The following is a 22,474-nucleotide window of genomic DNA, read 5'->3' as shown; positions in this document are numbered from 1 at the left end:
CACAACATTGTAAATCAACTATACTCCAATAAAAATGCTTAAAAAAGAAATCACATAAAGAGGATATATAGGAGATTCAGTTAGAATGCAGGAACCCAGTTACGAATGTATTGTTATAGTCTATGCAGAGTAGTGATCATGAAAATGGAGCTGGAGAGAAACTGGAGACCACGTGGATATTCAGGAGAAACATCCACAGAAGCTGGTGATGTATTTTACACTGTGGGGGGGCGGGTAACTGAGAGATCCAAATCCGGATAGAGTGGGTAAATATGGTGTCTCTCATTAATCTAGACGCACTATACAGGATGAGGCACCACTTGGGGAGAATGAAAAGCTAGAGAATGGGTCAGTAATGAAGATGTTTGGTCTGAAGTGGCTTTGGTGAATCTAGATGAAGAGATTAATGGGAAAGTGGAAAAAACAGATGTAGAACTCAATAATTCAGTATTGACATTTAGTGTTTAGTTGTAGATAAACTCATGTGAGTAAGATTTCTGATGATGAGGATATAGTATGCAGAAAAAATAAGACTGAGACTAGGAAACTGAAAGCACTACTATTTAAATGTATGACAAGAAAAAAAGAATCCACTGATGGAGACAGAAGAAATGAGGCAGAACAGGAAAGGGATGTCCTGACAGCCAGATTTAGGAGAGACAACTGGCTATATGTAACGAATTTATTAATTTGGCAAGTATAAGGAATTTGGCTAGCACCCTTAAGATTGTCATACCAGGGTCCTTAAGTTGTAAATGGAGGGAGTAAATATCAACAAGTAGTGTAAGAAATGGATCTTATTGTTCCTTCCTTGTTCTGTAAGATTCACTTTTTTAAAAAAAAAAATATTTATTTATTTATTTATTTTTGGCCTTGTTGGGTCTTCGTTGCTGCACACGGGCTTTCTCTAGTTGTGGCGAGTGGGGGCTACTCTTCGTTGCGGTGAGTGGGCTTCTCATTGCGATGGCTTTTCTTGTTGCAGAGCACGGGCTCTAGGCACGCGGGCTTCAGTAGTTGTGGCACGTGGGCTCAGTAGTTGTGGCTCATGGGCTCAGTAGTTGTGGTGCACGGGCTTAGCTGCTCCGCAGCATGTGGGTGCTTCCTGGACCAGGGCTCGAACCTGTGTCCCCTGGATTGGCAGGAGGATTCTTAAGCACTGCACCACCAGGGAAGCCCAAGATTCACCTTTTCTGCCACCACTTAAACTGGATTAAGAGAACATTTCCTCCCCCTAAGCAATATGCTCCAAGCCTGCAAATAAGATACTTTTCTTAATGTATTCCAGTACAGTTGAGATTTTCTAAGCATTACTAAATTTGGGGGATTAAGAGAAGGTAAATAGGCCCAGCCAACAATAGGCAATTACTTAGTCTGACTTTCACTTTGTGGTGCACAACATGGAGACTTCCCTGCCTAAATCTCTATCTGCTTCTGTTTGGCAGAAAACATATCTATTTCCAATAATAAAAACAATCTTGGGACTTCCCTGGCAGTCCAGTGATTAGGACTCCATGCTTCCACTGTGGGGGACCTGGGTTCAATCCCTGGTCGGGGAACTAAGAGCCCTGCAAGACACATGACTTAAAATGTCTTCTACTGCTGTCTAAGGCTCATCTTCCAGACAAGATTTCCTAAATGAGGATCCCCTAGTGATTGACAGGGATGATCTTTACTTCAGAGTAACTCCAGGAATAAACTTACTCAAAACAGCACTGTCTTCATCTACAGCCAAAGCGCTCAGCTTCAACAGAATCTCTTATAATAAGAAGCATTCTATAAAACTCTGTACATTTATAAAATTAAAGACGATATGACTTACACAAATACCCTTGAAGCTAGTATAATTACATAACTATTATATATGAAATTACAAAGTAGTTTATAATAAAATAATATGTATTTCACTAAATAAATGCTCAGGATGGATTAATTAGAAAATGTAATAAAGTAGCCAGTTGCTGCACCTCAACATAGAATCACCATGAATGTGACAACTACAAATTCAGACTGGTTCAAATGTGTTTATGTGTAACTTATATGCTGTACCACGAGTAATGCTGCTGTTGGTGACACGATTTTATTAAATGGTGAACAGTTCTTCAAAGTTCTGAACAAAATCAAATATATATCTCCCCCAGAATAATTATTATATTTATATATAAATTATATATATATTATTTTTATTTATTTATTAATATATAAAATATTTATTATATATATTTTTATTTTATTATATATATATCATATATAAATTATATATAATTATTATTATATTCTTTGGGAATTCAGTGTATCCTGAAAACATGAAAAATTACTTGTGCTTTATAGGTAAAAACGAGGTTCCAGGTTCATTATCTGAAGAGGGTTTTTGTTCGTTTGTTTGTTTTTCCCACAAACCCCTGCATGTGAATGTCCAGTAGGGTATTACTTAGTTTATAACAGCTGTATTCTGTGAAGCATTATCCTGTGCTCTACAATGACCTGGGCACCCTGCCACTCCTGGCCAAAAGTACTCCCTAATCACTGTAATGACAATAATATCTTCTAAATTACCAAAATGCTCTTTAGAGCCTTCTATGATACCATGGAAAATCTATGCCTTACAGCTTCAACCTGTCAGAAACACAATGTCTATTATCACTGGAAACTTGGCCTTAATTCATAGCCTCTAATAGCTGTGTCATAATACAGTCAAATGAGCCTAATATTCATTCAAGAGATGAACAAATACAGTAAATGATGAAAAGTTTTCTTTATTGAGGGCACGGATGATGTTAGCAAGAGTACTTTCAACAGAATAGAGGAAGAAAAAGATTTCAGCAGGTAAAGTCGTTTTTCAAGAGACTAAGTAATTTAAGCCAGTAAGGGTGTATGCAACTCATGCATATTGGTTGGTTGCTCAGGAAAGAGAAAGTTTTTAACATTGTCATATCTGCTGAGTGAGGCAATGTAACGAAATGAAGCAAATTTAAAATAATGATGTAAACATTCCTTGAAAAATGCGTATTGAACACAATTTTAAACTTCATTTTTAAAATTTCTTTTTTTCAAAAAAGAAGAAATTGCTAATATTTCCTCTTCTACCCACCTTAATCTTTCATTCCATTCTTCTGTGCTTTTGTCTGGTTAATATTCCCATACTCTATGTTTGTTTTGCTTTTTGGTCCTAAAAAAAGGTTATCATTAATGTATTATTTATTTAAGGTTTTGGGAAAGAATACTCATTTACAATTTGTCAGATTCATTTAAGATTGCACTTCTCAATTTCAGAGTCATTAACAAGCTTGCCTAATTTAGTACCATCTGCAAAACTGATGAGCAGATTTTCAATTGCTTTGTTCAGGTTATTAATAAGTTTAGAACTCCAGGAATAGATTAATCTTCAGGATTTATTCTTCTGTAACTTGACCCTCTAAGGATAAAACTTTCACAACTCTTCTGAGCTCATCCTCAGTTCAGTTTTCACCTTCATAAGTTGAAAAAGAGAAAAGTAAGATTTCTTAAATAATGCCAATATAATTATGATGAAATGGTAAGTGGTTTGTTCACACTGTTGGGTCTACTTTGATAGAGAGTGGCCTTAAAAGCTAAAGAAAAAAAGAAGACCTCATATAGATAGTCACTGCTTGTCTAGTATTATAGGGATAGTGATCGACATTTAACTTGGGTTATGTTGTTTATTTTCCATAATAACCCTATGAGCTAGATATCTTTTACCTCTTTGGTAAGACTTGAAACCAGAACTCAAAGAAACTGAATTCTGAATCCAAATTTCTGCCAAGTATGCTTCTTTAGATACTGCTAAAAATTTTTTAGGTTCTTCAAATCTCTTCTATGTTTTAAAGTTTTGTTAATCTGGAAAAGGAAAGAAATAGAGCAAAAAGGAAAGAAGCTAAAATTAGTAAGTACCTAACGTGTTCCAAGTATTTTAAATAGCTGTTCATTCATTTTTAGTTCCCTCATTCTTTTCTGGGTAACATATCTTCAATGATTATTTTATGTTCAATTTGTGCTTTGCTCTAGCCTTTTCATGGTATTTAGTGTCTAATGAAATGTTGACAAATGAGTTCTTAAAATTTGCTGTTAGAAATGTTATGACAGGATAAGGAGAAGTTCAATATAATATGGTAGCACAGAACAGAGGGCCTAGCTAAACGTAAGGGTCAGGAGACAGGTCCAGGAGGAAAGGGTGTTTAGAAACTGACTTCATGCATGAGTTGAAGTCAGTTAAGATGTGAAATATTTATTGTGTTGCTTGGTTGACTAAGCAAACATTCTCTGTTTGTTATCCAATGGGCATCTCCATGAACATGTTAGCTATTTTCCAGGCCCACTTACAGTGGTGATCTCATGGGTGACCATGAGATCCTGTTCTGGCCAAAGAGCTATTAGATGAAGTTGGGGGCGGGCAGGGTTGCTTTCAGAGAATATATCCCTTTCCCTTGAAAAATAAGCTTCATAGGAAAATCTTTTTCCATACTTTTTTCCAGTGAATGATTCTTTTTCTCTCTCTTTTTTGGGAAAGCCTTCTGAAAGTGTTTTAATCTACTTTTTTCTCCTTAACATGGAAATGAGTCTCTAAAGAGATATAGAATAATACAATTTACCCACTGAGGAAACTGGAAATTAAGAGAATGAGAATGTCTTCCCTAATTGTATTTTCCTTTCAATTAATTGTATATTATACAATTGGTGGGAGTATGATGGAGCTGTGCACAATCTAGGGAGAGACTGCAAATCCAAGCATTTGTGCCTCTTCCTTTCTGTAAAATAAAGAGCAGTGAGGGGCTTCCCTGGTGGCACAGTGGTTGAGAGTCCGCCTGCCGACGCAGGGGACATGGATTCGTGCCCCGGTCCGGGAGGATCCCACATGCCGCGGAATGGCTGGGCCCGTGAGCCATGGCCGCTGAGCCTGCGCGTCTGGAGCCTGTGCTCCGCAACGGGAGAGGCCGCAGCAGTGAGAGGCCAGCGTACCGCAAAAAAAAGAAAAAAAAAAAAAAGAGCAGTGAGAAGGTGGGTGTCTATATGTTGTAAATTTCTCTTATGAAAACAGTAACCCTTGGGGGTAGAAGATTATAAATTCAAATTAGCTCTGTTTTGGTACAAAACAAAGTTACTCCCAAGCAACATGCCACAATAATAAGAAGAGGAAAGCAGTGAAATTAAACTCATTAGATAAATGAAAAAAGCAGGAAGTATCTTATTCTTCTGTGGAGATGGGATAAAAAGTAAATAAAAAGAAATCTGTTATTTGCAAGTTGTGTAAAATGTGTCTACTTGTTTATACCCCAACATTATTTTTACATTCTTATATCTGAACATGTGAATTATTAAAAGAACTTAATAATGCTACTTTCAGTAACATACAGATGTTCACATAAATATTTAATCACTGTACAGACTTTTTACAATAGTTCCTTGTATCTGATTTAAGATTACAGGATAATTTGTAATATATGACAGTCCTTTATTCTCTGTTTTATGATTTCTGAAAATTTGCTTACCACACAAAGGAATCTGGATTGAATGTAATACAACTCCATTTTTAAAGCTTATACAACTCTCTAAGCCCAATATTGCAGGAAACGTCACAGAATACGTGAAATTGTTACCATTGTTCTAGAATCTATCCAGATCAATGTATTTTGAACTAGAATCATGATAAGGGTCTAGACATGATGGTGAATAATACATCATATGATCAGTTTATGTTTTGGCTTTTGAAACTTCTTTGTACAAACACGCACACATTTTAGACACAAAGAACACATATTGATAACTAACATGTAGAAAAAGTATTAATTACATTTGGTTTGCTTTATAATTTAGTGAGCCATTGCTCAATAATTCATTTAGTTATAAAAGTTCAACAATGAACTAACTGGAATATACTGAACTACACATCCAATTAACTTACTTTAAAAATGATTCCATCTGAGATGTAGGTTTTAACTAAATTTACTGTGATAGTCATTTTGCAATGTATACATATATTAAATCATCACATTGCACACCTTAAGCTTACATATGTCATATGACAGTAATACCTCAATCAAGCTAGAAAAAAAATTTCAATTAAAAAAATTAAATTTTGGTGCTGAGCCATATTTATGCACAATAAAATTTTAACAATTTACAGCAATGCTACTGAACTTCAAATACCCTTTTAAAAAATACAGTGTCTTGTCTTACCACTAAATATAGTAGCTTCACATGTTTTTAGTAGACCTGATTTATTCCAACTTCAGAATAAATATAAACATTTACTTAGACTCCCACCCAAACAATGTCAATTATCTGATAAAAATTCCATGTCATTCCCTAGCAAACTTTTCTTGCCTATTCCTTGAAAGAAAATTGCCATAAAGAAAAAAGAAAAATCAAGAATAGAAACAATTATCCAGCAAGAAAAATTTATAAGAAACAATGAAAGTTTCATTAAAAAAACCAAAAAAATTATATTAGCCTCTACTTAATTATAGTGAATTAGTAAAGCATTCAGTAGGAAGAGATTTAAATTTTCATTTTGATCAAAATTAAGATGGGAATAATTTAAACAAGGAATATCCAGCAACATCTCCCATATATGAGTTATGTTTCCCTCTGATTATTTACTGCTTTAATATTGATCAGTTGGGACACAGGAAAAATACAAAATGGCAGAAAATAAAATAAGAGATTTTCTAGCTTTTTTTAAGTAAAAATTCATTTTTCAGTCAAATTTCCTTACAACAGAAAAGTTAATTACAATTCCAATAAATGGTCAACATTAAATATTTGAACTAACTATCCAAACACTTTTGACTCATTCATAGTTTTTTTTTTTCTCCAGAGCTTAATTCTTCAACAAGCCTTTATAAATATGGCTCTTTTCCATCAAACTTTTGAAGAAAGTTAAGTTCTAGTCTGAATCCCATCAAAAGTCTGGGTTTATGCTTCTTTAGTTTCAAATTAAATTCAAAGTCATATGTTGTATTAGTCATTTATATTCACTGAGGCTTGGGATAAGATTAAAATCAAGTTATGCAGCCTGTTAGACACACCTGAACAGAATACCATGCTGTGTCCTGTGATAAGGATTTCCACTCAGGCAAAGAGACCAATCTTTTTTTCTCAAAAGTAATTTGTAATACACTAAAATACAAACACATTGGCATACAATATTCTGAGGTTCTACACAGTTGACCCTTGAACAACACAGGTTTGAACTGCCTGAATCCACTTATATGCAGCTTTTTTTCCAATAGTAAATATTACAGTGGTATACCTGGGGTTGGTTGAACCCACAGATGTGGAACCTCAGATAGGGAGGGCCCGACTACAATTATTTGCAGATTTTCAAATGGGAGGAGGGCTGGCATCCCTAATCCCTCTCCACACCTTCGCCCCCCATGTTGCTCAAGGGTCAACTGTACTGTACAACGTACCTGCAAAAATGTTTGCTTGTGAAAATTACCAACAGTTCTATCAAACTCCCCATCTCAGCTATAGAGAAAACAAAATATCTCCTAACAAATTATGACTAAGGAGTTCTAAAATTGTCCCACGTCTAGACGTTCTAGATAAATATCATTATTTATTTATTTATTTATTCATTGAAATACAGATCTAAACACTGAAGAAACATAAAAGGGAATTCCCAGGAGATAACCATGAATGGTTGCTAACACTGCAGTGTGAGAGTGTGGCAGCCCTCTGCATCATGGATCCACTGCAGAAGGCTGAGTTTTAGCACCTGGGCCCATGTAAAGTGAAGGTTGCAAAGGAGACCCCAGAACAAAGGCCAGGATCTTTAAAGGCTAAAACCCCAGTGAAAGAGGAATTCTTAAGACCAGTCCCTTGACCAAAGAAAATGTCAAAATGTTAATTTTTAATGGTGGCTTTTGCAGGAAGAAATATATATATTTGAGATATGAAAGCAGTAGGTTTTTGAAGACCAAATTCTCACTATTCTCATGGTATAGTAAGTCAAAAAAAAAATGTTGACATAAATATCACTCCCAGGATAGACAGTTGAGAAAAGCAAACCCCAAATAAATCTTCCTCTGTTTATGTTCCTGCCATGGCAAGACAGAAGGTACACTTCATCAACAATAAAACTACGACAAGGGGGGAGATCCAGGTAGGAGTAACGGAGCCAAAAATTCAATTGGCTACATATGCCAAAGGCAACACAGGCTACAAAAAAGTGTGTTCTTAAACAGTGAAAGCACAATTACAAAACTATGTTTAAAAAGCCAACATACTTAATAGTGAGACATTAGAAGCATTTTTCCTTTTCTTTTTCTTTTTTTTTTTTGCCGTACGCGGGCCTCTCACTGCCATGGCCTCTCCTGTTGCGGAGCACAGGCTCCGGACACGCAGGCTCATCGGCCATGGCTCACGGGCCTAGCCGCTCTGGGGCATGTGGGATCTTCCCGGACCGGGGCATGAACCCGTGTTCCCTGCATCGGTAGGCGGACTCTCAACCACTGCGCCACCAGGGAAGCCCAGAAGCATTTTTCTTAAAAATCAAGAATGATAACAGTATACATTAATCATTTCTTCAATGTTAACAAGTTACTAAATTATACATATTACACAATACCATATGTTTCATTTTCATATATGAAACTATAAAATATATAACATTGATAATATGCATGTAGCAAAACTATAACACTATGAATGGGATTGCTTTATCCCAAGTTCAGCAGAGTGCTTATCTCTGGAGGAGAAGGACATAAAGGGTAAGATTTAGCTGTATTTACTGAATTTATTTTATTTTTTAAAGAGAGATCTGATATAAATAGGGCAAAATGTAACTACTTCTTACATTTTTATGGTGTTCACATGGGTGTCCATTACATAATTTTTAAATTTCCTAGAAGTTGGAATAGTTTAAAAATTGAGGTGTTAACTAACATTACCGTGGTAATCGTGTTACAATATATGTGTATCCAATCATCATATAGTATACCTTAAATTTACAATATGTTACATGTCAATAAAATCTTAAAACTGGAAAAAATGATAAAAAATTCTAAGGTAATTTTTGTTTACTTAATTTTTACAAAATCTCTAAAGTAATTTTTGTTTACTTCAGATTTTACAGTTATTAAAATTATAATTTTAACTCTGAAGACTAAATTTTTAGTGTCTTCTAAAAACATAAAGACTAACAGCAGAATAGGTAAGAAAAGCACTTTCAACATTGGGAATCATTTTGCTAAATTATACCTGTGATTTAAAATATTTACTCTGGGGCTTCCCTGGTGGCGCAGTGGTTGAGAGTCCGCCTGCTGATGCAGGGGACACGGGTTCATGCCCCGGTCCGGGAGGATCCCACATGCCGCGGAGCGGCTGGGCCCGTGAGCCATGGCTGCTGAGCCTGCGCGTCCGGAGCCTGTGCTCCACAACGGGAGAGGCCACAACAGTGAGAAGCCCGCAGTACCGCAGAATAAATAAATAAATAAATAAATAAATAAATAAATAAATAAATAAATAAATAAAATAGCTACTCTGAAGGTCAACTAGCAACTAATATCAATTAAGCCTGTACCTTACTAATTATCAATATGTCAAAATCTTATTGGTTTATGATTTTTTTTATAGGAAGAGAGCCATACAAATAGATCAGGTGAAAGTGCCATCAAGTTATTAATCAACAAGCTAAAAGGAAGGAAGTGGAGAGGACTTGGAAACATGCCTGATTTCTATCACTGGAACTTGGTAGCTGTCTCATCTAAAATAATAAATAAATAAACACCATAAACAATTGACATTGTTTTAAAGGCACAGTTTTTTACAGCCATCAGCATTTAGAGGGGTTATACTGAACTAACGAATTTACGTCAGGTAGTTTTGGCTGTTATTCAGGCACTCAACACATTTTAGCCATTCAAGTTGTTTACAGTCAGTGTCATTTCTGATTGGGTGGTACCTGCGCTATAGGTAAACATTGTTAAATGTTTATAATATTACCCTTGCCTGTAACTTATCACATTTAATGAAGGTAACATTCAAAGAAACTATAACTTAATATTTCTGTCCTCCTCAAAAAATTTTCCACATAGAGAAGAGGAGTAAAATTTTGGAACACAGCGAAAGAGTGATGCCTAAAATCTTTCCTGCCATTTCAGTAGATAGTGATGAAAATGTCCAGGCTGCTAATCAAGGAAGAAGAATACTAGAATATGTGTTAAGAGAACTCTAATCTACAAAGTTACGCTTAAAATAATGGGCTCAAACCAGATGATACTGAACTTGGAGAACACATAATAGTAAACAACTAGACAAGTTTGAGAGTCCATAGTTTGGAGAAAAACTTTTAAATAGTTCAGGAAGTTTAAAAATACACATATTTATCATTTTCAAATTTTTAATTAGAAAATCTCCCAAATACTGAGGATAAAAATGTTTGCAGAAGTTTATGAAAATATTCTATTATGTGGTGTTTATTTGTATGCATCTATAAAATATTTAAATGTATGATTGTTTTATCAGTTGATATGCATATTCTATAACATGTCTAGGGAACCTGAAGGATTAGTGCTGTAATTTTCTTCAACAAAAGCTACTTGGTATATATACAGAGGACTGGCAAAGTCTTCTATTCCTTATCTCTAAAAGCATATGTCTCTGAACTTTATAGGTACACATTCTATTCATTCATCAAAAATTTTCTTAATAGACATGTGGAATATCCATCTTAAAATATATGGATTTGGGAAACACTGTTTAGACTATGAACTGGCCAATCACACATTCTATGTGTACTGTCATATTTAACACAATGTAACATTATGTACATTAATGTTTGGAACTCAGTTTCTCAGGACTCTAATAAAACCATACTTTAACATAGTAACTTTACTAGCTATTTATACATAATCAGCAAATCTGCATTTTCCATTAAAATTCATTTCATTTCACCGACAATGCTGACTTACACACTAAATATGTATGCTAACACAGAAACTGAATTTGCAGGTGATAAAATTCTGAACATTTACCTTACCTAAGAGTAACCTCAGATTCTAATAGTATAATAACTGATGTCACGTATTTATCACTAGCTGCTCCATATGTGAAGATGTATTTTTCTCTAAATGACACATTTTTATAAAGGATTTAACATTAGTTATACAGAGTCTTTTCACTAAAAATGGGATTTTACTTTTTCAAAAATCTAATTTCTGTCACTTATATCTCTGCCTTCTTGAGGCCATAGTTAATTATCGTAGTACAAGTGGGATAAAACTAGCTTAAAGGTTACATAGCAGTGCTTTTATGAAAACCTTTGGCTTTATTCTGCAAATCTATTTAGGGAAAAACTAATGAGCTCGTAGAAGAAAGAAGTAGCTCATAAAGAATTAGGACCATGCAACTAACTGATTTCCTACAAAGAAAAATACTTGCATGAAAGAGATTCATGACAAGATTTAAGATGACAAATGTTTATGAATAACATTCTAAATGGCTGAAGTCAACTGTGCCATAAACAATCTGGCATATTTAAGTCCTAAATGAAATGCATATGAATTACTGCCATTTAATGGACTATTTAATGGACCTATGAAAAAATTATTTGGCAATACAACAGGTTTTCAGTAAAAAGAATCAATCTTCCTGAGGACCAAACCTAGAGAATATTTCCTCATCCAAATAATAATAATATACAGGATCAGATGACATATTCTCTGAATTTCAGAAAATAAAAGCCGTATTTATAATGTGTAAATAGAAGATACACATGCCGGTGTCAAAGATAACATTTGGCAGTGTGACAGAGCGACATCCAAATCCATAGTCATCGATCACCAAGATGAATAGTCTTTTTGAAGAAAAGTAATATTATACCTGCATAAAATTTCAGAAATAGCAGTAAAATTTTGAAGTATGGGTTTTCAATGTATATAGGTTAACTTGTTAAATTTTATTAAATCCATCACCTCACTCGATGATAATATCTGATGAATATTTCAGTCAGACGTTAACATTGCAATATATTAAAATTCATAGTTGATCAGAAACAAATCCAAAACTGTTGTCCTCTGAGATTTTCAGTTGTTATGTTGGCTGCATTGTTTTTATATAGTCAAGCAGAAGATGGCAATTCTATCACCGCAGCTTTGTGTTTCCTGAATCACTCGTGTGGCATTGTTATTTAATTGGGTGAAATAATTTCAATTATTTCATAATGTTCTGTGACATTAACAGGCTTAACTCTTTTTTAAACATGAAGCTAGGTAGAGGGAGGCAAAGAAATTAATACACATCAATTATTTATGTGAAGAAAAACTGTGTGGGCTGAGGGTATAACATAACTGTTGATATTCTAGGAATTCTCCTATCAAGCTGTGATTTTAAAACCATAATCTATATATTACTTTAAATAATTCTTCTAAACTATAATATCTGGAACAAAATATATTTAAAAACTGCCCCAGTAGCTAGGGTAGGAGGATATGCAATAGAAAGAAAGACAAAGGTAGGTTGTTTAAATGTTGTTTGTAGATGATTAACTCACTTATTAAAAGTGCTGTACTTATGAAAACTAGTATCATGTTCCTTTTGAGACACAAATCTAGTTCACAGAACCAGTCACCTAAACCTAAAATACTATGTATATTTGGTTACTTGGTATAGGGCAAAAGAAAATGAGGGCAAAATTTGACTCATCACATACAAATTTACCACAGCTACTGGCATATCTGAAGATGTGCTTATACACACATCGGGGCATTTTCTCCATATCCTACAGCAGGGTTTGGTGAACTATGGCCCACCGTCTGTTTTTCTTTTTTGTTTTTTTTTTTGCGGTATGCGGGCCTCTCACTGTTGTGGCCTCTCCCGTTGCGGAGCACAGGCTCTGGACGTGCAGGCTCAGCGGCCATGGCTCACGGGCCTAGCATCTCCGCGGCATGTGGGATCTTCCCGGACTGGGGTACAAACCTGTGTCCCCTGCATGGCAGGCGGACTCAACCACTGCGCCATCAGGGAAGCCCCCCCACCGCCTGTTTTTGTAAGTAAAGTTTTACTGGAATTCAGCCACAGTACAATGGTAGATTTGAGTAGCTGTAACAGAATCCATGAAGCTCTCAAAGTCCCAGATATATACTATTTGGTTCTTCACTGGAAAAGTTTCCCAAACTATGGGAACACATCTAACTTTCTTATAGTTCCACTTCTTTTTTTTAGTAGCTAAATCAGAAATCCATCCATTTATTTATTTTTTGTCTGTATATTATCAGCAATTTTTTAAACATCTTTATTGGAGTATAATTGCTTTAATCCATCCATTTATGCAGCAAGCAGATATTGGTCACTGCCATTATGCCAAGTTCTCAACCATCTAAGTACCAGTGATACAGAGAAGAGAAAGACAAGCAAGGTTCTGATGCCAAAGTCCCTACCTTCTAATCTGGGGAAGAAACAGTAATAGACAAGAGACGCCACTGAAACAAGATTAATTTCAGGCTTGATTTGTAGGATGAAGACATTTTTCAAAAGGACCAGTCGAAAGAATATTTGTGGGTAAGACTGGAGAGGTGCCATTAGATTGAATCACCAAGGAAAACTTTGGAGAAGAGATGACATCTGAGCTGCAACCTGAATGAAGAGTGTTATCCACGCAGACACTGGGGAAAGAGCTTCCAGGTGGAAAGAGAAGCATAATCAAAGGTCCTCAGGTAGGAATACGCTTGGGTTTCTTTTCAGAGAAAAGCAGTGCTGCTGAAGTACAGCAAGTGAGAAGATGGTGGTGGTATTTGAAGAGATATAGGTGAGATGTAACTGGCATTTCCTCACTAGGTGGTTCCAAGTATTAAATGAAAATATATTACAACATAGAGTAGGAAGTAACATAATGACATTAACATGAGAAAAACATTAAATGTCCTGATATCTCACTTTCTAAGCTTCAGAAAATGGTAATACAATTATACATCTCCTTCTTTGGCTCCTTTAAACTAAGGCAAGGGATACAGTCTTGGGGGTAGAGATGAAGTAAGGGAAAGGAGAGGCATGGATGTATTCTCCAAAGCAGAACGTATTTAATGTTCTTTCTTTCCCGAAGCCCTCCCACAAGCTCCACGCTTCTCACAGAGCATCTCGAGGCCACACCGACCTTCAGCTCCACAGTGTACAAGCTGGTATTACATGAGAAGACCTCGAACCTTTGGAGTGTTTCTGCCCATGTGGTGAAGGTCTTTTGTATCTGCTCTGTGTTCTCCTTGAAAGTGCTCCCCAATGACTCAGATTGATATTTATAAAGGCACACTATTAATCTCCAAAGGAATTACCAGATACTCTAAACGAAATATATTCAAAAGCAATAGTTCCTTCATCCAAAGACACTCTGTCCCTTCTATATTCCCTGTAAACTTTGTATCCCAGATTTATTAAGATGTCTTCTTTGGCAAAAACAGACCCAGCACTTAGAGAGAAGTCGTGGGCTAAGGGACGAAATCACTCATATTTACCCAATAATTTACACCTAATAAAATGTCATTTTTCATTGTGGCAGAATCTAACAGTTACCAACCTTTTAAATCAAGAAAACTTAGGCTTGAATGTGGATTTTCTACTGACTCACCTTATGAATTTGAACAAGGAATTAAGGTCTCCAAGACTCATTTTGTTTATATACAATAAAGATAACAATATTTACTTTGTAGGGTATTACTGGAGGTTAGAAATTAATGATTGTAAAAAGCCTAATGAGGTACCTATTACTCATTAAACTGTGTAGATAAAAATAACAACCACTACAATTTATTAACCATCTGTGATTTGCAAGCAGTTCAGTTATTACTTTATATATATTATACATTATTTAATTAAAGTGGTAGTCTAAAGTAGGTATCATTGGTTCCAAATTAGTGTGAGGATCCTAGTTTTAGAGACGTTTAAAAGAAGCCAACAAGTCCCTAGTAAAGTCTGTATCCATGATTTATTGATACATCAGTTTGTAATAGCAATGCTCCATTACCTGTTTTCATGATTAGTATTACTCCTTTGCCTTGTGCCTCTGATCTGGCACAGATACATGTCTTCCTGTCATAACACCGGCTCCTCTTCACTGATTTGACCTCTTTGCCTCATAAACACAACACCTACATGCTTGGCTCCCACCTGGAGAGCCCCTGCAGAACCCCTGGGTATCCTGTATGATAAATCTGGACAGTCTTTTTTTTTTTTTTTTTTTTTTTGCGGTACGCGGGCCTCTCACTGTTGTGGCCTCTCCCATTGTGGTGCACAGGCTCTGGACGTGCAGGCTCAGCGGCCATGGCTCACGGGCCCAGCCGCTCCGCGGCATGTGGGATCTTCCTGGACCAGGGCACGAACCCGTGTCCCCTGCATCGGCAGGCGGGCTCTCAACCACTGCGCCACCAGGGAAGCCCTGGATAGTCTTTAATGGAAATACCATGAATCCCACACTGTCCTCAGTTATCAGACATTTGATGTGTCATTTTCTTACATGACACAGAAGCTGGGCATCACCAACATTTTTAAAAGTGGACTGAATCTTCCTTGTCAGCTCCAGTTTACTCTATATAATCTTTTTCATTCAGACAAAGCTTCTCACAATTCCCCAAACACTTGATAAACAATCATGTTACCATGCTGTTTCTCATCCCTTTCCTGGAATATCCTAATTGTATTCCTTCTATACTCACAAAGACCTACTTTTTCCTCAAGACACAGAAAAAAGAAAAGAAAAGAAAAGAAAATTGTTTCCCTCATCCCAATCCCCAGACTGAGATTATGGTCTCATCTTCAGATTTCTCCGAACATTTCATTTGTAATTCTATTACAGCACTTCACTGAAAGCACCTGTCTCATGTGTGGCACTGCAAAGAACTTGAACACGTGAATTTAACCTTTTTCTTTTCACTTTTGTGTATTCGGTGCAAATCAGTTTTATTGGCATTCATAAAAAGTTGCAGTATAAAGAAATCATGTCAAACCTAATCGCCCAATTCATCCCACCCTCCCCTTCCCCCAGGCTGTGTCCACACGTCCATTCTCTATGTCTGCATCTCTATTCCTGCACTGCATATTAGGACTGACATAAATACACTACCATGTGTAAAATAGATAGCTAGTGGGAACGGTATAGCACAGGGAGCTCAGCTCGGTGCTCTGTGGTGACCTAGATGGGTGGGATTGCGGAGGTGGGAGGGAGGTCCAAGAGGCAGGGGATATATGTATACATATAGCTGATTCACTTCATTGTATAGCAGAAACTAACACAATATTGTAAAGCAATTACACTCCAAAAAAAAAAAATCATGTCATTTAAATACAAACTTTTCTTAGACTCCTACATCAGCGGCCCACAGTGAATAATGCACCCCTGGTAGGGTCCTCCCTGCACTAATTCTGGGCTTTGGCATACAGCTTCCCTTGACCAAGGACATTATCAGATATGATGTTAACAGAGGCCTAATAGACACTTGCACATTGGGTCTTATCTTCTTTGAAAGCTTTTAGAAACCAGTCTACATTGTGTAATAAACGCAAGCTAGACTATTAAAGGGTGAGAGACCATGGAGGATGAGAGGCCACTGTGTACATTCTAGCTCCCGCTGAGCTCACAGTTGATAAAAATCACACGAGTGACCTCAGCTCTACCACGTGGAGCAGAAGAACTGCCCAGGTGACCAGTCAACTCACAGAATCATGACAAGTAATAATTATTGTTTTAAGCCACCACCTGTCGGCTAATTTGCTACACAGCAAGAAACACTGAAACAATCCTCTAAAATCCTGTGTAATAAATATAAAATTTCTTATATTTCGGGGGCTTTGTCTTTGCTTTTGAAATTTTGTTACAGACCATACATGTTTCCACAACTTGGGGACGTTCCCATGACACTGAACAGAACAAGCAACTGAGATGGTCCCAGCTACTCTAGTCCAAAATGTTACGGAAAGTGTCTCCCGCTTAAAAGAAAAAAAAAAAAAAAAAAGGACTCAAATCAAACAAATGACATCAGCACAGTTACAATAAACCAAGGAAGCAAGGTTTTCTGGGATCCACGATAAATACTCCTGCATTTTCCCCAGCAAAATGTAATTGTTTCTGACATGTCTGTCTCTTCTCTGTTTCTTAAATGCACCTCCTCTATTTCTTGTCACTATTTCTAACTGTGCTGGATATCTTCTGCTTGCCATTTAGTTTAGACCCAAATTTCCATGCTTCTTTACCCTACTCTGTGGTCAGTACAGACTGGGAAGCTGATCAATAGAGACTACATGAATAACCCTCCCTGCTCTCTTTCAGGAAGGAGAGCATAGCAGGAAATTGGAATAAAGGCACAGAGCGAGGCTGGTGATTTATACCCACGTACACATTTTCTTCCTTCAAGTTTCTTATAAGCATCACTTGAAACAAAGTCACAGTGCTTCTCAGGGAGCCCCCTCTCCACGTTTTGGTAACTATTTCAACCCTTTGCTCCTTGGAATCAAAGGTATTAATGGTGCCTTACTATCACTAGCCCTAGGAAATTGCACAATCCCTTGGGTTTCACCAGAGTTTGTCCACAATTTTGTCTTACTAAATGCCTCCCAACTTGCCCAAATTTCAATATGCCATCATTTCCTTCTAGGACTCTGATTTACTGCTTGAGTAGGTTTTCCCTGTTTTAAGATTTATTTATTATTTATTTATTTTATTTTATTTTATTTTTGGCTGCGTCGGGTCTCAGTGGCGGCACGTGGGATCTTTTGTTGTGGCGCGTGGGCTTCTCTCTAGTTGTGGCGCGCAGGCTTCAGGGTGCGTGGACTCTGTAGTTTGTGGCACCTGGGCTCTAGATGAGGCGTGCAAGCTCTGCAGTTGTGGCGCGTGGGCTTACTTGCCCCGTGGCAGGTGGGATCTTAGTTCCCTGACCAGGGATCGAACCCGAGTCCCCTGCTTTGTAGATGGATTCTTTGGACTGGACCACAAGAGAAGCAGCTGAGTAGGTTTTCCTAAAGGCCATTCATACAAATGTCTCAGTCCACTTACAATCTAGCTATCCCTAAACAGACACTACCAGGAAGGTTGCAGGTAATATTCAGCCAGTGGTACCAGGGTTACTCTTTTCCTTGAGTCAATACCACATGTGCCACTAATATCCTATTAGTATGAAGGTGTCCCTCCCTTTACACGTTATATAGATTTATAAATTCATGTTCACTCATGAAAAGAATAGAAAATAACAGGAATGCTGCAAAGATGATTAAAAGAATAACAAAAGAACTGTTCAAAATAAAAGTGTCTTTTTCTTTCTTAGGCCTTCTTTCTTTGTTCCTGTATTTTCTTCTCTCTCTTTCTTATTTAGAAGAAAAATACAGGGCAGTTGACTCACATGTCTCAGAAATCGTTTTCAAGTCTTTGAGAGTTTTTTTAGAATACTTTTTGAATCCGCCAGAATGGCTTTAAATGAACAATGCTTTACAGTCATAGCTACTGCTTATTTGACAAGTTTCTTCCTTTTGACTGTTTTGTCTTTGAAAGGATTTCTTATCAGACGAAGTTTACATTCCTTCTCTTTTTTTTAAAACAACTTGGGACTTCCCTGATGGCGCAGTGGTTAAGAATCCGCCTGCCAATGCAGGGGACACGGGTTCAATCCCTGGTCCCGGAAGATCCCACATGCCGTGGAGCAACTAAGCCTGTGCACCACAACTACTGAGCCTGTGCTCTAGAGCCTGCGAGCCACAACTACTGAGCCCATGTGCCACAACTACTGAAGCCCGTGCACCTAGAGCCAGTGCTCTGCAACAAGAGAAGCCACTGCGATGAGAAGTCCATGCACGACAATGACCAACTAGAGAAAGCCCACACGCAGCAACAAAGACCCAACGCAACCAATCAAACAAATAATTTTTAAAAATTTAAAATATTGTGTTGGGTGGAGCGAGGACTCTCTAATGAAAATATAACCTATGTACGTCTTACCAAGGGCATTAGAGGAGCTGGTCAAAGTCAAAGCTTCAGAGAATCTGAAAGTTTTAAGGGGATACACAGAGACTTCTGGAATTGTCATTATGAGATGCCTCTTGTTTGCTCATCACTCCAAAGCCATATTACTAGATAAGCATTTAAGAATAGACTACCAAACCTAAAATGGTAACTTGCCATTTATTCTCTTCTCTACAGATCTAGGCAATCAGGTTTTGTCTATGGAAAAGGACTTTGAAAAAAATACAGCAGTAACTGCTACTATTTAGTAATATTTAGTAAATGAAAAAAATACCGCAGTAACTGCTACTATTTAGTAATATTTAGTAAAATTCTCTGTGATTTTAGGAAGCCACTATCATTAGGCTCCTGTAAGAGAAATAAAAACAAAAGTATATGTAGAATTTCCCTGAGATTTTAATTTCCAAATTTATATGCATATCACTTAAAAGAGTCAAAATGTGGGCTCAAAAGATTAAGAAGTAGAATAGATTACTATAAGGCAGATATTTCATGTGAATTTAACTCAAAAGTGGCAAATTAAAACCCTCAATTTAAAACTTACATTTCCTATAGCTACACACATGCACAGACACACGAATGTGTGTTTGTATATATGTATATATATATATAGTATTCTTCTAGAACTTTATTTACTAAAATTATTCAATAATGACTTTGATTTTGCTGTTTCCATTATAAAGGCCAAGGTTAATCAAAAGGAAAGAAAATGCTCTCCATGTTTATATAATCCACTAATGCTGGAAGAAATTTGAAAAATTATACTAATTGCATTGTACTCTATGGTAAATGCCCTTGATGTTGATGTTTATTCAGCTATTAAGTAATTTCTGTAAGAAAAGGAATTCTAACCTATAACTGAGACTGAGCTGGCTCTCTATGTAAACAGATCAAACATATTGAAAAGACTGAAGAGTTCCAATTCCCCACAGCCTTTTACAAATCAGGATTAAGGGGAAGCGTTTTGACAAAAGCTCCCCAGAGACTATTAAGAAAATGCAGTAAAGCTGCTTGTTGCTTTTAATCTTTAGTATAGTTGGTATACTTTCTTCAAGTACCCAGGATAATTATATTTGGTCCTCTGGGGTAACAATTTTTGCCCTTAACATGATTTCTAAGATGCTTTCTGCCTCTATATTGACAAACAAAAGAAATCAAACAACACATATCTGGGATGGATGTTTAATAAACTGAATCATCTCAATAGACTTCTTTGTGCGTGTGAATATGTCTTGACAATTTTCCAAACTTGCGTAGACTTGGTATCTAAGTTACAGAAATTCAGCTGAATATACCCTATGAATAAGTCATGTCTGGGCTACCAAGAATCTTTCAAAAAGGAAAAATGAGCCTTCAAGGAAAGAGTTCATGGTAGGGAAAGTGCAAAAATATTGGTAAGGAAAACTTATTCATAATCAGAGAAATAATACATGATGTGACTCCTCTGTTCTCTAGCCTGCCCTAGTACCTCTTGGGAAGAGAAGGAAAATAAAGTAGTGAAAAATAAAGCAGTTTTACCAAAATCTCTTTAAGACACCGAGATCCCAAGGCAGCCCTTATAGACAGCCTAAAATGCAGAGCAACCCAAGGACTACTTTGTTAGTCTGAGTGCAATCAAGAGAGAGAAATGACACAGTAATTTGAACAAGGAAAGCTTAATATTAAAAGCACAACAGAAACCAGGTACAAACATTATTCTATAAACAATGAGGACAAGCTAATACAGGTTGTCCTTGATTTGGCTCAGACTCCACCGCAGACTGTATTAATCAGTAGTTAATACCTTACATTCAGGGTTGGCTTTAGGTGTCCCTGGAGATTAACATTAGGAATGCAACTGATTCTCAGAGAATCCTTTACTTTCACATCTACACAACATCTAGATTATCTTTCAAAACAAAAGTCAACAGTGACACTGCTCAAAATCCAGCATTTCATCTTATTCAGCATGAAAACTACAGTAACTAGAGGAGCCCAGAAATCAAATGCTCTGGGGTTCCAACCACAACCACCGTTTGACCCTATGTCTCCCTTCAACCATGAATGACTCTGCTCCAGTTATACTTGCTTTTCTTTTTTGGCCGAACATACTCTAAGAATGCTCTCCAGTCAGGGATGTTGTGATTTCTCTGCCTGTAACACTATTTCCCAACATATCTTAAGTCCCGCTCAATGTCATTATAACAAAGGAGACTTTCCTGACAACCTTACGTGAAATGACAACCACCTATGCTCTTATCTTAAACCACCTAACATTATTACTGTCCCCCTCCCCATCCCTCAATGGGAGGACTTTGGTTTGTTTACTCCTATATCTGCTTATGCCTTAGAACAATGAAGGCATTCAATAAGCTACTCTTACCACTACAAGCTGGAGTGCTCTAAGTCTTGATCTAGAAGAACCTTTATCTCTTCTTATACACAGCACTGAGCCCATCCCATCATATGCTCTCAATAAATATTTGCAATAGCATTAGTTGTTGAATAAATGAATGAAGGAGTTAAAGTGGCATTTCTAACTCCCTTGTTATGAATCAGGATTTTTGTTATGGCTGATACAAAACAGAATAAGCATGGCCCCTGCCCTTCATGAACTTAGGTTTTACTTGTTTGGGCCAACCATAATGAAAAAAGGGTAGTCAAACAATACGCTTGATGTGGAAGAAAATATAACTTGGAAGAATGTGTTGTAGTCTGGAGTAGTTCATGAAGGCTTCCTGAAAGAGATGGTAACAGAGCTTATTTCTGAATATACAGAGTTAGAAAAGGAAAGCAGAGCATTAAAATAACCCAGCCGGAGAGAAGAGCATAAATATGATAGCGAAATATGAAATGTGTTTTGGGAGAATGGGTGAAACTAGGATATATTTTATGTTCCAAAGATCACAGGAGAAGAATGCCAGCCTTTCTTAGCACTTTATAACTTTCTCCCTTCAACAGGATTTCTAAAAATTACATCTATGGATTCACAGCAGTTCACATATTCAGGTTATTTTAGACACTAGTAACAAGGTAGTTGACCTCATTATCAAGCTTAATTAAGTTCCCCTATTCTTGCTTCTTACATTTCTTACCTCGACGTTGACACAAATACAAAATCCTTTGCTGGGCTTCTAAACCTTTACTTTTCATTCTCTCAGGTAGCTTTATGATGACTCATGTCTGAAGTCTTGAATTGACTAGAATGTATGACTATAAAAACCAGAAATTCTCTTCCTGTTTGGCTGAATCCCTACACTTGGAAATGTCATTTTCATGTGCTGAGCAGGTATCAAAACTGTGATGTTCCTTTGCTGTTTAATATATATTACCACCCTTAGGGTTTTCAAAATTGGAGTCTAAACTCTCAGGGAGGTGGCTCCCAGATGGTACCATGTGCTCTTTCCTAGCTAACCCCAGATATGGCTGCATAACCCCAACTTTGGCTGCAGGTGACTCTCAATCTGCCAGATGGGCTGCAGCCTGTTTTCTCCCAATTACAACAAGACTGGCAGCTCTTTAATGTACTTTAATAATACA

This window comes from Tursiops truncatus, chromosome 1, assembly GCF_011762595.2.
Source record: "Tursiops truncatus isolate mTurTru1 chromosome 1, mTurTru1.mat.Y, whole genome shotgun sequence".
NCBI lineage: Eukaryota > Metazoa > Chordata > Mammalia > Artiodactyla > Delphinidae > Tursiops > Tursiops truncatus.
The sequence above is the reverse complement of the archived record's forward strand: the minus strand, read 5'-3'. Positions refer to the sequence as shown.